This window comes from Clupea harengus, chromosome 5 (assembly GCF_900700415.2).
Source record: "Clupea harengus chromosome 5, Ch_v2.0.2, whole genome shotgun sequence".
In the NCBI taxonomy this organism is placed as follows: Eukaryota; Metazoa; Chordata; class Actinopteri; order Clupeiformes; family Clupeidae; genus Clupea; species Clupea harengus.
This window is the reverse complement of record NC_045156.1, coordinates 24,540,882-24,558,163: the sequence shown is the minus strand read 5'-3', so window position 1 is coordinate 24,558,163 and position 17,282 is coordinate 24,540,882. Positions and strand designations below refer to the sequence as shown.

Sequence of the window (17,282 nt, the reverse complement as noted above, 5' to 3'; positions counted from 1 at the left end):
AGCACTAAACACCCCTAGTTGGTGCTTCAAGTTTCGGAAAAATACAAAATACATCCTACAAAATTTGAAAAGAGGGCAGGCCACACCATACAGGAGGTGAGAACCAAGAGATCAGTACCCAGACAGCAGGCAATTGAGGACTGGACCTGGTCCTGGATATGAGCCGAATGTAGCCTACAGCCGGATGCTATTTGGGTATGGCACAGAACCTTGAAGAACTGTAATGACACTTCTCATCAGAGGACCATCTGCCCCGCACATTCGCTATGGAAAGCAAGTAGCTCACTAGCACCAGCGTGGTGGGCATTGGGTGAACAAGGAGTAGCAGTAGTGGCCTACAGTCTCACAGCCAAATAAGAACAAAGCCCCCACACTTTAGGTCCCATTTCCAGTCAGAAAAAAAAAAAAAAAGATAAAATCAGAAATAATGTCTGGAGAGTCCTCAGTTTGAGGTCAGATTGCTCGGCTGCTTATGCAGAGGGCCCTGGAGATAAACTGGCGGGGGGAGGGGGAGGCAGCGGAGGGGGGAGGGGGGGGGGGGAGTAATCATCCGTCTTTTTTGCACATCCAGGTGCTCTGTTCGAAGTGGATTTACAGTTCTAACCACCACAACTGTGGATGATGGGAAGGGATATGAAACCAATTCCCTCTCCTCCTAACCAACGCTAATTCCCAATCAATCGAGACCTACAGGCGTGCTTTTTTCAGGTTTACCCACACATTTTCTCTCACAACCACACACGATTTCCCTTAATGGAAGTGCCTCTCTCTCTTTTTCTCTGTCCATTTCTCTAGCAATATACCATGTCCTGTGTGTGTAACACACACAACACACACCACCACACCACAACACCACACACACACACACCACACACACACGCCTTCTGAAAACCTTAAAGGTTGTCTCCTGGTTGATACTGGGGGTTCAGTGGGAGGTGAAATAGTCCTCCAAGAAGCCTTGCAAGTACTCAAAAGTGGGCCGTCCTCGGGCTCCTCCCCGCCGCCGCCAGCAGTTGAGCCATCAGCTCGTGCAGAGAGATCGGGCAGTCGAGAGGACAGGGCATCCTGTAGCCACGCTCCAACCTGGTCCAGCACCTCCCGGTTCACCATAACCTGAAGAGAGACGGTTCATATTCAGCAACCTCACACTGACCAGTGAAACATAATGCATCTATGGCGCTTGAATGATGAGATGTTTACATATATGGGCATCACATGAACATCAGACTTTAGATGGTTAGCTGTAGTAAGCGGTAACCTGGATATGGAACCTGCCTTTGGTGGCTAGTTCAGTCAGAAGGATCCCAAATGACCACACATCTGACTTGATGGTAAATCGCCCATAAAGTGCTGCTTCCGGGCTGTCCACTTAATGGGAAACTTGGCCCCTAATATTCCAAACAATTGAGAAAGTAATAAATCAAAATCACAGTCCAGACCCTTCTTGCGTATGGTTACAAGCACGTTGGCTTGGCATTAACCTATGGTTACGGTATGAACATTATTTACACTAATACCATTAGAACACACTGGCCGTCCATCACCTTGTCCTGGCCGTGTATTCATTGTCTTCGATCAGACGGCCAGGCCAAAGTCTGCTACCTTACACGCCAGGCCTGTCCCCAACCAGGATATTAGCAGCCCTGAGGTCTCTGGTGCACGTAGTTCATCCTCCTCCACATAGGCCATTCCCGAAGCGATCTAAACCAAAGTTGACAAGAGGTGTAAGGTGAACAACGTTTCAGCTAAGTGACATTTCAGCCGGTCTAGATTCTTATGACATTAAGGGTGCATCGATGCCCACATACCTGAGCAGACATGTCTACCAGTTGGGGCAAACGCAAGAGCTTCCCTGCGTCACCTTTGAGGAAATCTAAGAGGCTCCCTGAGGAGGGGAAGGGAACAGAGAGCCAGAACACAAGGAATGAGGACAGCAGATCGTTTGAACGGACACATTTTTTTGTCTTAAAAAAAAATCGAAGTGGACTAGTATATTTCAACTAACAATCACTGTGGACATAATGGAGTACTGCATCACAAGAGTGTTTTTAGTGAATGACATTGGTGTTTTGGTCGGACCTTGGCTCATGTACTCGGTGACTATGTAGATTGGCTCTTCAGACACAACAGCGTAGAGCATCACCAGCTTCTCATGCCGCAGCTTCTTCATCACCTGGGCCTCCTCTAGGAACGCCTCGGGTGACATGGTCCCCGTCTTCAGCGTCTTTATGGCTACCCGCGTCGTGCCATTCCACGTGCCTGGGTCAAAAGGTTAAATCCAGGGCTCACAGTCAGAGAGGCCATTAAATCCAGTAACTGTGACATTTGAGTCATGCAGTTCTCATATGAAACAGCAAATACTGTAACAATCATGAATTCTGTTAATTTCTTTACACATAAAACTATAAAAACTTGAATAAGCAGAGAGAAAGAAATATTTAACAGGGTATAGAGTGGTATATAATAGACTGCTGAGTAAATTTGCTGTAAAGGTGTTTTGGATACCAAGTATTTATTTTATTCTGGATGATAACATCACAATGAACTCACCTAGGATGTATTAAATAAAGCCATGTTGGTTAGGAAAGCATTATTTACAGATTTGTTTGGGGTTAAAGCTAACATAGCTACTAATGTCAAGAGAGGAAAGTAGTCATGTCTGATGAAAAACACATAAAAATGTCCAAAATAATATTCAATACTGATCCTGCACTGTACACACTGAGCTTGCAATAAAGGAAGACTGTGCAGTATTTCACATAGCTATGACATGAGCGGAGAACATGAGACAGCCCATAGCGTACGTGTGGCACTACCCATCCATACTTCCCCAAAGCAGCCCTGTCCAAGTTTGACGTCGAGGCGGAGTGACTGTCGTGGGATCTCCCAGGCGTCCCGCGCCAGGCTCTGTGTCTGGGGCTTCAGAGTCGGACACACGTCGGTGGAGGATGTGACACAGGCCGTCTGCATGCTCTGTGGGGAAAGCGTTTGGCTTTGTGAGAGGATTTGGCACCATCACTCAGAGCCACTGTTCCTAATGGTTTATTTGAAATACACATCTGTTTTCAAGATACGTTTTAAGGAAAATAAATGCTTGCTTTCTGTATGCCTGTTGAAAAAGGAATAAGAGCTGCATTGGAAAATTAACCCTAACCAACACTAATTGTCACTTTTCAGTTGCCGTTCCATGACTGTGGAACCAACTGCCATTAGATATTAGAGGTGCTCCCTCCATCTCCGTTTTTAAATCTAGGCTAAAGACGCATTTGTATTCACTGACCTTCTTGGCTCACTAATATTTCAATCTGTTGTCGTGTCTCTAATTGGTATTTGTCCCTTGTTGATTGATATGTTTCTCTTTGTATATCTTACTTTTTTCTTTATATATCAATGTCCCTTTGTACCGAACTTTAGTCAGCGTAAGCGTCTTTAAATGTGCTCTAGAAATAAACTTTACCTACTATTTAATATTTGACAATACCACCAATCAAAACATATCTGGAGTTGCCTCTCTGATTTGTCATGATCCTCTATGTTATGAAGCACACTTAATATACTTAATACACTGCGGAGGGCATGCACATAATGACTGAGAACTCTATTATTTGTTCTGGGGGACTCTTTAATTTATAAATACAAATAAACAGACTAAATTAAATGAATGTGTCCTGCAGTTATTTAAGGCTATGAGACTAAAATATGAAGACTGTGGAATGCTGAAGTGACGTAAATAATAAAGCATCCTTTAAAGTCATATGAATAATAAACAGTACCCTGGGGAGATTACGTACAGACTTCAGTGTTCTTTGCAGCGAGTACAATGTGAAAGTAAGGAAACAGTGGCATTGTACTTTGAGGTTAAGTAAAGGCAGCGGAGACTCACTGCGATAGTGCAGCACCAGCTGTTGCAGGCTGGTGAACTGAGTGCGTGAGGTGATGTAGAAGCCTCCACTGTCCAGCTTCCTGATCTTGTAATGCTTCACATTCAGGCCTTTGGCGTTGTCGTAGTCCATCACAGACAGGCAATAGGCCCCTGCAAAGGAGGAGGAGGAGAGAAAGGGCCAATGAACTCCTCTTTCAGTGCTATTTGATTGGAGGATACAGCCATCAGTATCCTATAGCCTCTCATCTACAGACTGAGCATTGGGAGTTCAGTCTCTCAGTGACCTTACCAACGCAATGGCGAATGTAGCAAATGGAAGCGCCTATTGGAAGAAAACGGAGCAGAACAGAACTTTTTTTTGATCAAACAGAAGGCTACAAAACCCATACTCAATGATTCTTGCACTGTTTTCACCAAGGGCCAAGTGCTCAGTTAAGGAATGTTTAGTATTTGACTTAAGGATTCCGTAGACCAACATTCCAGCTGTCAGGGTACAAATGACAGATGGAACAAATGACAGGCGAGTCCCTCTTGTTCTGTCCAGGGGGCATGGTATTTGCCAGTTGCTGTGCGCCTGTTTATAATAGCTGTGACATCTCTGTGCCAGAGAGAGAGAGCCGGCCACTGTTGTGCGTTCCTTTGACAGCGAAATCAATGCCATTGACCTCTTGTGAATGGGCCTCCTGTAAGCCTAACCCACAGGGGCGAATGCCCGCCCCCCCCCCCCCATCTTGTATGAGCATACACTTAAACGATAATGCATTCAGACAGTTCAGCTGGTTCATCCGCTTGCAGGCTGTACAAAACAGAGGTCTGATAAGTTGCTAAGGGTTTTTTGCTGCAGCAGTACGTTGACATCACTAAGAGAGTCATTTGAAAGAAATCATACTAAGAGGCACACACACATTTCAATCAGCTTAATAACAGCAGGAATCCCAGTCACGTCCAAAAACCGTGGCCACAGAACTTCATCTCGGCTGAACTCCCTCACTCAGAGGCCAGTCACTGTCTTTACAGTGCAACCTCAAAAATAAACTCCCTCCAGCGAGAATCAATCTTCTCCTCGCGTCATTACAGCTGGCAACGTCTGAGAAAGGTTTGAGGAAGCCCTCCCCCCTACATACCAATACTGACGAGAAGAGCGAGAGAATGCAAGAAAAGGGAAGAAAAAGGGGGAGAGAGAAAAAAAACGAAGAGAGAGAGAAGGAGGGAGAGATTTATAGCCGAGGGGTAATCCTACACCCTCATGCTGTGACCTACTTCTGGTGGATGATTCAGCCATGCACACATTCACTGGGGTCTCTCCACCGATCAGACATCTCTCAGATAAGACCACACTCCCCTTTTCCCTGCCCTCTGCTTAACTTCACACCTTGGGAGAGCATTGATGGGCTGCCAATGGAGACCCCTAAGCTTCGCTTGGCCTGTAATCTCAGTTGTCGCTGGACATGCTTTAATTACTTCCTTCTGAATGATTGAGAAAATGCCTCCCATGTCCGGATCACCAAAGCGCGCAGCTGCAAGAGTAGACTGCAAGTTGCTGCAAGCCAAAGGCTGATTTTCAAAGAAAGGTTTAAATACAAGATATTAAATGGGTTGGGGGGGGAATTTCCAAACTTTTGGGATCATTCACTGCAAGGACTTTCCAACACCATTTCAAGCATTTCATCCCTAACTTCTTCCATCTTCCCATAACACACTTGTGTATAGATCTAAACGACTAAGCATTTTCAGCAGCCTAAAATGTATGAACACCTCAAAACACTTATTGAAGCATCCTGGTGGTGGATTAAGAGAGCAGCTTAACAAACCAACTGATTGAGACTGACCGACATCATTCTGGCCGACACCATTCTTCATAAACGTACTACCAACTAAAATTCCAGCACTTTCCATGCTGTTATTTTAGCTCCTTGAGGTTATTTGTCTAATTTGCAGATCCATTCCAGAACTTTCATGGCAAGTCGTTTATAACATTAAACGGCAAAAGCATACTTACTTATAACTTAGACGTGGGTGGTGTATTGCTTAACAGAATACACCTCCCTAAGGGCATCCATTACCTTTCAGGAATATTCAACACTGTTACCCTCCAAAATGCTAAATGTATCTACAATACAATCTATCTAAAGAAAAAAAATACCGCCCAAAGACCTGGTGTCAGTCTGGAACATCCCTGAGAGACTTCAGGCCCCTTACAGCTTCCCAAAATTATTTTAGAGACTTCTCCCGCCCCTGCTCATCATCACAGAGAGCCTACCCTTGGTGGTTTCGCTCTCCCTGACCAGGAATGTTCCTTGCCGGTTCTGCACGCTGAGCAGCAGCCTTTCCGAGTCCCGGCGCGTGATCTTCCCGAAGAACCACCTGCCCAGAGGGAAAGAGAGCACTGAGCACTGAGGAAAACCCCTGCTGGCCCGTGTCTCGGTAATCATGCATGCGTATAGGGAGTCTGTGGCTCGGAGAGAGACACATGACAGAATGGAGAGACTTACTCTTCTGCTTGGATGGAGTCAGAGGGCGCAACATAGTTACTGGGGATGTAACCGCTCTTTCCTGTTGTCAGTGATCGAGCCAACCACCAGTCCCCTTCCCTGTAAAACACATACATACACCCACATCAATGGACCATGTCTCTGATGCCATCTGGTGTGAAATCTCTCCCAACCCACGGTGGCAATGTCCTGAGGACAACAGACCCTACAATGGAAGTCGTACATAACATCACTTATTCTAAGATGAATCACCATTGATGAAATACCATTTGTAAGTCACTTTGAATGAATGATGAATGAATGAATGAGTGAGTGAGTGACTAACGCATGAGCCATCATCTCCAGTAGCCCAGGCTAATGGCAAACAACCTGCAGATCATGGGTTCAAATTCTGGACACTTGTTTGTTTCATAAAATATTTTCCACAGACTGCGCTAGAAGATAAAATTCATTTTGTTCTTAAATTTACTACAGCAATATCATCGTAATACTGATGTTACTGACTGTCTTAATCTGTTTTTAGTATGGTCATAGGGAGAGAGAATGGACTGGGGAAGTTTCGGGACCACGATTTCCGCAGTGCAGAGTACAGGTGAGAACTGAGCTTGCTAACAAGCAGGTTACTGATAAGTAATTATGCTACATAATAATATGACGAGAATTTTGCCCCCATTTAGCATGATGTCAAACTATGGAAGTATAATAGTGCAATACTTCATTGGCATGTTGAATTACATGAATTGAACAAACAATTGAAAAAAAAACATATTGCACTAACAATGCTTGAATTTGCATGGCATTGCGATTTGACACCAATAGAAAAAAAGCAATAAAAATGGTTGAATTTTTCTGCAGTACAATTCATCACGGTTGTACATTTCCATTGAAAACTAAATTCCAGTATTCAGAATTCAATGCAAAAAAATATTCACCTTCCTAAAATACAATTCCAAAACATTCTGTTGCTTCAGCAGGTAATATTCAACCCACCATTTTGAACCTGGGCCCTATATTCCAATCTTTACAAGGTAAAAAAATTGGCCAATTATTGAGTAACGCTGTAACTGGCAACCACAAAAGTGCTATATAATGTAATCCTATGGGGCGAGTATCCCCTCCTTAAACATCCACGGCTGAAGGCACCTAACTCCCAATGTGCTCTCCGAGCGCAGCACGGCTGCTGCTCCTGCTCCTAGAGCATGCGTGCTCACTGCTCCTAAGTATAGGATAGGTCAAACGCAGAAATTGTATCTCACTGCAAGTGTATGTGACAAGTAAAGGGAGCCTAACATTGTTTAACTTAACATTGATTAACAGCATGGTTATTGCTGGTTTCTTTTGTCAATTTATGTCAAATTGCAATGCAGAAAAATTCAAGCACTGTTATTGCAATATGTTTTTTATTATCAATTCACATAATTCAATATGGCTTTTTGCTTTGAGGGCATCTGGCGCTAAAAACCTTATCCATATCAAACAGCATTACTAATGTTCAAGAGGGCAACAACAAGGAGTTGAACGTGCAGCAAATAATCCCGAGCAGAAGAGCTGGGAAGAGTCACTTTTCTACTAATTAGGCATGAGAAACAGAAGAGCCGAGTAACCGAGTCCGCTCAGTCTCTGTATGTCTAGGTCATGGTGGTGATACACAGTGATGCTATTCATGGTCTTCCCCTACACCCCTTGACTGTGACAGACAGGGACAGAGAGGAGTGAAAGGAGGAGGATTGTTACTGACCTGAAGTTGTACTTTCTCCTAATTTAAAGCAAGAAGCATGGAAAGGAAGGAATAACAAACAGAATACAGAAGGAGGTCAGGAATACATTAAGCAGAATTAAGCGGCCACAGTTTTTCAGCACGGCAGGAGTGTCTGTGTCGAGGTAATTTGGGGGGGGGCAGGCATGCACAGAACTTCTGGAGATGCTTTAGAACGCAGGCCGCTAAGCAGAAACCTCTGTGAACCGTTCAAATCACAGTTAATCTATACATATAATGCTGACCATATGCGTTTGAAGGATTTAAGGTCAAAAAGGGGTTTCAATGAACACACAAATTCAAAAGCTGAGCTTTTTTTCCCCAATTGCAAGATAAAAGCAGTGAAGCACTTCGTGTCAGTGTGCTTACCGCAGTATGACTGAAGTGATTGAAGTGTTCGCAGGGAAAGTAAAATCTGATTGACTGAAGTTTGATTCAAAGAATGAAATTAATAGAAGCCTGTGACAATCAGCTGGGACTGATTTAGCAGCCATATTTATTTGTCCACCATTTGCGCTGGATCAGAGTACGGCCGCTGCTAATGATTAAGTCCTTATATGTGCAGCAGAGACAAATTCATGTGAAATGGCAGGCATCTTTTCCCTTACGTGTTATTGACAATTTGAAGTCTCTCGCCCTTCTGGAAACTCAGGTCAGAGGCTGTGCGCGATTCGTAGTCATACAGCGCCACAAACGTCGTGACACCACCTGCAAGACAACGCAGACCGACAGAGCAAGAGCAAGAGAGAGAGAGAGAGAGAGACAGTCCTTAGTGCACCTGGAGAAATGCCAAAAGCCCCAGCATTCAAATTTATTAGAGTTCAGCCATGCAGTCTCTGTAGCCCAGCCCTGCTGGGGGAGGCAGCTGTGCAGGATCAGACAGCTGGGGAGCGATAAGACAGCTGAGGTGGCTCCAGCCTCCGTGCCCCTCACACATCAGCTACTAAGCCAGCTGAAATGACTTCCAGACTGAAAGGCTGTAGCTAGGGCCGTTACAACAATAATAGGCTGCCCTGTCCAGGGAAGAAACATGGACTGAATTTGTGACGCAATCATAACCCTGTGTGGGCAATATGTCTATGACATAACCTTTTTTCCTCTATTATTTGCTAGACTTTAATTACATTATCCCAGAACAATAAAATTACTCATCTCTAAGTAAAATGGTCTGGCACTCAAAACAACACTCATCCTTGAACACCCAAAGCCACACGCAAACAAACAACTTCTGTCATCATCGTTTATTGCTAAAGCTCGTCACTGACGCAGATTGTATGGCGTGTTCGTAATACTGCCATGTCCCAAATGGACATGCACGCAAACAAAGGCTTTTAAAAAGGTTAACAGGTGTGATGTGCCATGAGTTACAATTTCTTCTGCCTGAGAGGCAAAAGTGACCCGAAAGATCTGACGGGACCAAATGAATAATGAAACATCTTGTCTGACTACAGTGGAATTCCATAGTGTGGTCAAGTTCACCTGAGAGATCTATGTTTGATTGAGGGAAACTAAGCCAGGCTGATATATAATATCTGTGCTAGCCTGAGATTGATCATCTAGTCTCAGATGACTGAAGGAAGCGAGTCGTCTAATGACTCAAGGAGAGAACTTGAATGAATGCAATGACATCCTACCTGCCAGGGGTCCCTATGAGGGGAGGTGATTGTGTTGGAGTGGTCCACCCTCCAAATAAGGCCATCTCCGCACAGTGGGCATGGGGTTGAGTGCCCCGCCTGTTGGTTCCCACAGCCGGACTGCGGTTGGGCGTCTGGGTCTGTGGGCCAGGCATCAGGTGGTGCCCGCTCCCGCTGCCCATGCCAATGGTGCCATCCAGGCTCAGTGACCTCTGGCCCGGGTCTTTGGCCTTGCTCTTTGTTCCGCCCATGAGAGAGAGCCTGGGGAGTAGAGGGTATTCATATGAAGCATTTTAAACAAAAAAAATAATAATGTCCCACACCCATGCAGTACACAGGGCTGCTTTTTCACATGTCTGTGAAATCATTTCTAGTTTCTAAAAAAATCACACAACAATCAGATTATACACTTTTTCATCTGTATAAAAAACTAAAGTGCATTTGCATTGTCCAATTCGGATCTCAGGTGCACTTATTCGGTTTGGAACAGACTTCGTTCAAAACTGCATCTCACATCGCAGAGGCGTTATTTAACACAGATGCCTCACAAAAGATTCTCTGCCCTCTATGCTGTTTTCATAGATTAAAAAAGAAATTCAGATGGACACTTATATTCCCCTACTGTACTGTAGTACGAGTTGATTTCTATGCAAAGGCTGTAAAGGCTTGATGATGCCCTCCGATAAGCCTAATCAACTAAGAGGCTGTCCACACCTGACATTAACATGCGTCTTGGGTGTTCCGGTCACAAGAGGACAGCTCTAAGCATCTCAGTTCACACTGGGTATTAGAATTTGTCTCCACGAGCATTTCGAGTGACCACTTGTTTTTGTATCTTACTTCCACGCTCTATATGCATATAAACATGTACAACATTTCTGTTTGCAAAGACCGAATGAACAAGGGGGCAGTGCCCCCCACTTCATTCGCTGTGCCCCTCACTTTTCATGCTATAAAACTCTAATCTTTTTCATAATGATACGAAAAAAACACACACTTTGTTTTAACTACCATGCATATTTATCATAACAATGAGACCTGAAAGCTGGTCGAAAATCACATGTGCGTAGTCAACCAGATATTGCTTTAGTGCCAAAAAAGCAGCAATAAAGTAAGAACGTTTTCAACTCATCGCTATGCTAAGACTGCATGGTTAACTGCTAGCATGACACACAGAGCTATACAGTCTGCCATGCGTGCCGTTTGAGAGGACAGCTGTATGTGCTAGCAATCCGTGGGTTACCACAGGGTTTGCAGATTTATCCAATTTGGATAAAGCAATTGACAGACAAAAGATTAAAGCTATTCAGCAAAGTCAGGATTGACCGATCAAGCAGTTGCCATAAGCACAATAGCCAGGTAACTAAAAACCATGACATAATGAAGAGGCTAATCAGTGTGGTGTACATGGGACAGCAAGGAGTGGCATTTTGTGGGCATGATGAATCTGCTCTTAGTTTGAACAGGGGTAATTTCATCGAGCTCGTAAATGCCAGATAGTCATAGATCGTTTCGCCTCATTGAAAGAGAAATACCACTGTTGTAGAAGTAAGTTGGGCTGGAGCTGTGTATATGTTATGAGGTCCCAATGATCAATTTGTGTTGTACGTAGGCCTACTTACAGTGTCTGTCAAGGCAGCCCATTTGTCCAAATAATAGCCTTTGAAACACATTTTCTTTGTTTTATAGTAAGTGATGACTTGATTTGGACAATGAAACTGACAATATTATATTAAACACCTAATTATAATGGTGCAAAGTGTTAACACGGTTAACAGTTACTGTTAAATGTATCACTGTAGTACAAATTTAGCACCGTATTATAAACATTAATGATTAATTGCTTAACCAATAATGTGCTGGGCCTCCTCTAATAAATGTGTCTTTGCTACTGGTCATTGATTATAGAAATCAACTTTTACAATTGTCAGAAGTCGCAGTCAAAGCCAGCTTCGAGTACATACTTCCACTTACGCTGAGGTAGGGTGACCAGATGCAGACAGACCAAATGTGGGACGAGTAGTAAGTTTGTGTGGGACAATGTGGAACTTTGATATAATGTCCATCTAACTGAATAAGAAACTGTATTCTGCCTTCCAGCTCGTAAAAACCTATACTTTGGACTCTAGTCGATTCTACAGCACACCACTTAGGCCATAAAAGATATAAGCACAGTGCTGTTCGTCATCCCAAAGGCACACTCATTTTCTGTCTTTTGTCTTTTCTTTATTGACAGACATCCAACATGCATTGGCCATTACAGGCACATCAAAAGCCAACTGTCCTTAACCAAAGCAGCAGGCATCATGCAGCTCAACCCTGCCCACTAAAGTCTGTTGAGAAGGTCAGGCAAGATAAGAATAACAAGTTAAGAAAAATGTAAACAAGTATTTAAACCAATTTCATCAGGCTTCGAAAAGAACAACAAATTGCCTACTCAGTTGCCACAGTTGCAACGCTGTTCAATGTACCACCGTTCCCATTTAAATAAACCATTTGCTATGTTTTGTCACGGCTGCTTTTGAAGTAGCGCTATTAAATAGACTAGAAACTATGCCAGAATGGTATAAGCGGCTCATGTGACAGGCAGGTAAAAGAACGCACCCATGTGTTCTTATTTCTGACAATGAAACCAAATGACTAATGAATGTGGGATGTATGACAAAGGGTCAAAGTACTGTGCAGTACAATGTTAAGCGGGAGACCTGGTCATGCTACACATTTACGTCAGTTGAGTAGGCGGTCCTTCAACGTGGCCAGGACACTTTCACGAACACACTTCTAAAAGAATGTGACCATGTGGCTTCTGAATGTGACCTGAGTGATCGGATCTCAATGCGTCCCCAGTGCATCTTGGGTGCACTCACACCTGTACTTAGAGCTGTCCACTTGTGATCGGATCACTAAAAGACGCATGTTAATGCCACGTGTGAACAGGGCCTAAGACCAACAAGGTTTTCATACAGACTTATACTAAACAGCTGTCTGGATTCCCTAAAGACTGACATCATTCCTTGAGGACCCTGGCTCATCTCCAGTTCCATTTAGAAATGTTCGAAATGAAAAAGGACAAGCATTGTTGTATGGAGCACAACACTCTCCCATTTCTTTTTACCTTACTGAACATGGGCAAATGTGTTGTATTCAGTCATAGAGGGAACATCCTCTTGTTTCATCCTGCTTGCACAGAGATATCTAATTTCACAGCACATAAGATACGTACTGTGATAAAAACAGCAAAAAAACAAACAAAACACCCCCATCATGTCAACCACGCACTCTGTGTAAAGAACCACGCACTCTGTGTAAAGACTGCACAGAGTAGTATGATGCCCTCTCATAACAGATAAGATGTAATAAAGTTGGTCTGTTCATGCGTGTATGGAGTGCACTTTTATGACCGATTACATGTGCAGCTGTTGAACTACCCTACAAAACCGGGCAAATATTTACAAAGCATCTTAAGGCTAAAAGCATCTCCTTTATAATTTGGGAAAAACTCCTAAAAATAATGGGCCTGTCAGTCCTAACTTTGGGTCTCCCCATAGCACTAAAGGTTGCACTGAAGTATGGGAAGTAGTCAAGAGGACTCCTAACTCACTTTGGGACCAAATCCCAAACAAATGGAAAATTGCAGTTTCTGTCATTCCATGTTACAACGTTTTGGAATGCAGAAGCTGAATTACTGTAAAGGATGTTGCATAAATCATGAGGGAACAATTTTCCTATGGAGCTTGTGGGGGATGCAATAACCAGTGCTGAAACTGAATTGAATGTAACATTTGATTGTAAAATTAATCTAGCTCCTGTGTGCACAAACATGTTCTCGTATGGATTTAGAAAACTGTGTGAACATACTCCATCTGTGGGTAGTGTATTCTGTTACACATGTTTCTGTCATGTGTTTCATGTGCCTGTCATATATTTATTTATGTTTTCGTTTGCTTGTTTATTTATCGGTTTTTTTGTGGTATAGACCGGTCACTCATCAACCAATCACAGAGATCTTTGAAAGCAAGCACATGCATGACACTTGCCATCAGCCATAGCAAAGGAGTCTCTCTTAGTTTAGGAGTTCTTGCTTTTCCTTACTAAAAGGTGCTCAGCTTTGTGAATAGGATTTAGGAGAAAACCTTTAGTTTAAAACCTTAAGTGTGACTTGGGAGTACTCTTGGTGGCAAGCTAAAATGCTTTGTGAATACAGGCCCTGATCCCATCTGTGTGCACTCATGGACAGACAGTTCCAGTGAGCTGGCTTCTTAGTGGTGCCTGTGGTTTGGGAGTTGCAGGGTCTCCTCCTCAAACTCCTGGTGGCTCTAGAGCCTGTTGGGCCTCCTCCTTGTGGCTCCATCCAACAAGGAACCAAAACCTGATTGGAGGGGTGCTCTTAGTGACCATGGCTCAGTCTACATTCTCAGATCCAGGCAAAGAGCTTTACCTACTAATTTACATTTCAGATTCGGGTTAATAGTCACACAGATGTGTGTGAATGAACTGACAGCTGAAGTCATACAGCGAACGTACTACACAAACGTAATATAGTAATTGAAAGAAACACTGTAGCTATATCTACCGATTTGCCTTGGTATGAACTGTTCTTACATATGGTATGCTTAACATGGGAACAGGACATTTGCATACAGCCCCACCCATGTTTGACAAATACAAACTACTGAAGAAATTCATATTGCAGGAATGGCTACAAACTATCACTTATCTTTGCAAACAAAAAGCAACTGTGGAGACTCTGCTAGGTGTCAACACTGGACGGCTGCGAATCAAATCCAAACAACTCTGAAGCCTGTGTAGTCATACAGCAACCCAACCTAATATGGTGATTAGGTGCTAAACGACTAGGATCTACAGTCACATGACTTACTCAAACACCAACAACGGAGGGAAGGGGGAAAGAGAAAGAGACAGAGAGGGAGAGAGAGATTGTATTGAACAAATAGGAAGAAAAAAGGAGGAATATTTGAGATGAAGATGGGGATGTACAAGTTGCCATCATCTGAAGCTCTACTGCTCTAGCCTTCAATGAGGAAGAATGTAGGAAAATGGCTTCTTCAATAGTCATTTGAAGGGTGAGCAGGTAGACAGAGAGAGATGATCCACTGCACCTCGACAGTATTACCTCCATTTTCTAGCACAATCAAATACGTTTACCTGAACCTATTTATTTCCTACCATATTCCTGGACTTGCATTAAACAAAACGTACACATATCAGATGCTAGTTCAGGAGTGACCAAGAGTAATCCACAGATGACTATCTTCTTTTTTAAGGGTGGAGTTCAGTTGCTGTGCAAACATGGCAAAGAGAAGTTGGGCGACTGAATAGAGAAGATGATGGATGTACAAAAAGGATACCTCTGTAAAAAAGAGGGAGGGCTGGAATGTAATATACACTTCTGCAAGTCCTGGCATCTCCTATATGTATGTATGTATGCGCACACAACATTACAGGGGCTTCGGCAGCGGCAAAAACGCATCATCTTGAACATTTCTGTAAACTTAAGTTTCAATGTACAGAGGGGTCTACAGACAGGTAAAGAAGAACAGTTGTCTGACCAATATAAAGATAAACTAGTAAGTCATTAAATTATGCAGTTAGGCAATACCATAACAGCTTGAATATAGTTTGAGTTTGCATAGATTATGGCCGAACACAAAACCAATTAAAAAAATGCCACAGAAACGAAAATCGCGATGTGCACCTTTTGAATAGGCTGGTTAGGTGAGCGCAGGTAAGGACGAAGAAACAGGCCTAGTTAACATTACGTCTTTGAGGAACAAACTATTCTGACTGAATAGGGAAACGAAGATAATCTACACACTAAGGGCTAGGGATACGAACAAACAGAATCGATAAGTGTGATCAACTTCGACCGTTTCCCTGTCATCCAAATGAAGGGGAAAAAATGCACTGAAACTGTTAGATTACGGAAGGGAAATTGTAAAAATAGTCCTCCTATGTTTAGAAGTGATCAAGGGCCATCAATATGCCTAACATTTACAGAGGACCTAAAATGATGAAATGTCTGTATTTAAATGAATAGAAGGGAATTGGTGGGATTCAACAGAGAGCTCTGGTTTCTACAAACAGGCCTGCGATCTGAGCTAAGATTAAACTACACCAGGAGAGGTGTTACCTTTCCCACGGCAGGTAAGACTGCCTCTAGGTCTATGATTGTATCGTGGTGGTAACCCCGTTCGAGACGGAAAGGGGTCACGCCATATTTAGCTCGCGTCATTTTTAGCCCATCCATACTGTATAGACTATAGACACAGCATATGCAGAACAATCGGCCCATCCACAACACTTGATTATTGGTTAGCTTACAGTCTGATACCGCTGTGGGCCGTCTGACCACTCCATATTGGCTTTTGCATAAGATCGGGCTTGGGAATTGATTCTTTTTGTTTCATCCCAGTGCTGCCTGAACACATTCCCCACGTTGGAAAAGCGTCGTTTAATGGCCTATCCTTAAAGGCGACTGCGGTAAATTGCAACGGCCTATGTTTGCATCGATCTGGTTGCGCAGAATAGGACAGAAATCAGGTAGTTTAACGTAGTCTACAACATAGGTTACTTTACGTCCATGCGGTTAGCGCTTTTAGCCCTCTTCAACACAACATATCTTTAGCCTGTAGGTGCAACAATGTTTACCATCATCACACACAAATATGTACAAAATGTTTCAAACGTAAACTGGAAGTAACATTACTCCCAGGCCGACAAAGGGAAAACATTTAGCCTAACAAGCCTTCAAGTAGCCAACATCGACGGGTCCTTTGATAAAATCACAGCACTCACCTTAGGAAGAGTCAGACTTGGCTTAACCTTATATCAGATATGGAGCCAGGAACAAAATTAAACCTTCTCACGCTTAGACATGAAGAAAGATGAAGAGGCTAACAATGCGTCTAGATCAACGTAAACGAGGCAACTATCGATAAATCCCATTCAGTAAATTCAAGAGGCGTTGGGAGGTCATGACTGAGAAAGCCGTGGAGCGCGGAGGGCACCACTCAGACTGCGGTGATCCGGTTGAAAAACACAGACGGAACAGTGGAGGAAGGCATCCATCCGGTTAACTCATTGACTATAATATACGGGAAAACACAAATGTAGCCTACTGTTCGACCTGGTCTAAATATCACAATCAAATGATAACTGGTAATAGTAGCCTATGTAGCTACTAGCCAAGCATGAAAACATGGCTAGCAAAAAGAAAATCAACACCAGTCAATACTACCGAAATAAAAACGGCCAGTTGTGATGGGGAGGAGGCGATTTTTGCGTAACTAGGTGGAGTCAAGAATATGCTTTGGCGTAACTTGTTAGTGATAGTGGATTCATTGATTACGCGTAATGGCGTTGGTAGACTTCCTGGCGGCTTCCTTCAGTAATAAAACTGAGATTTCCAAAATATTTAATGACCTCAAGCATTTACAATAAACACACCTAACGTAGCCAACCAGTGATGAACTGGTAATCGTGTTGACCAAAATACT

The 17,282-nt window shown here is 43.3% G+C and overlaps 1 pseudogene; it reads right to left on the bottom strand.

The window, feature by feature from the left end:
* Positions 1-893: 893 nt before the first annotated feature.
* LOC105895887 lies at positions 894-16,568 on the bottom strand (annotated as a pseudogene).
* Between the last annotated feature and the right edge of the window lie 714 nt (positions 16,569-17,282).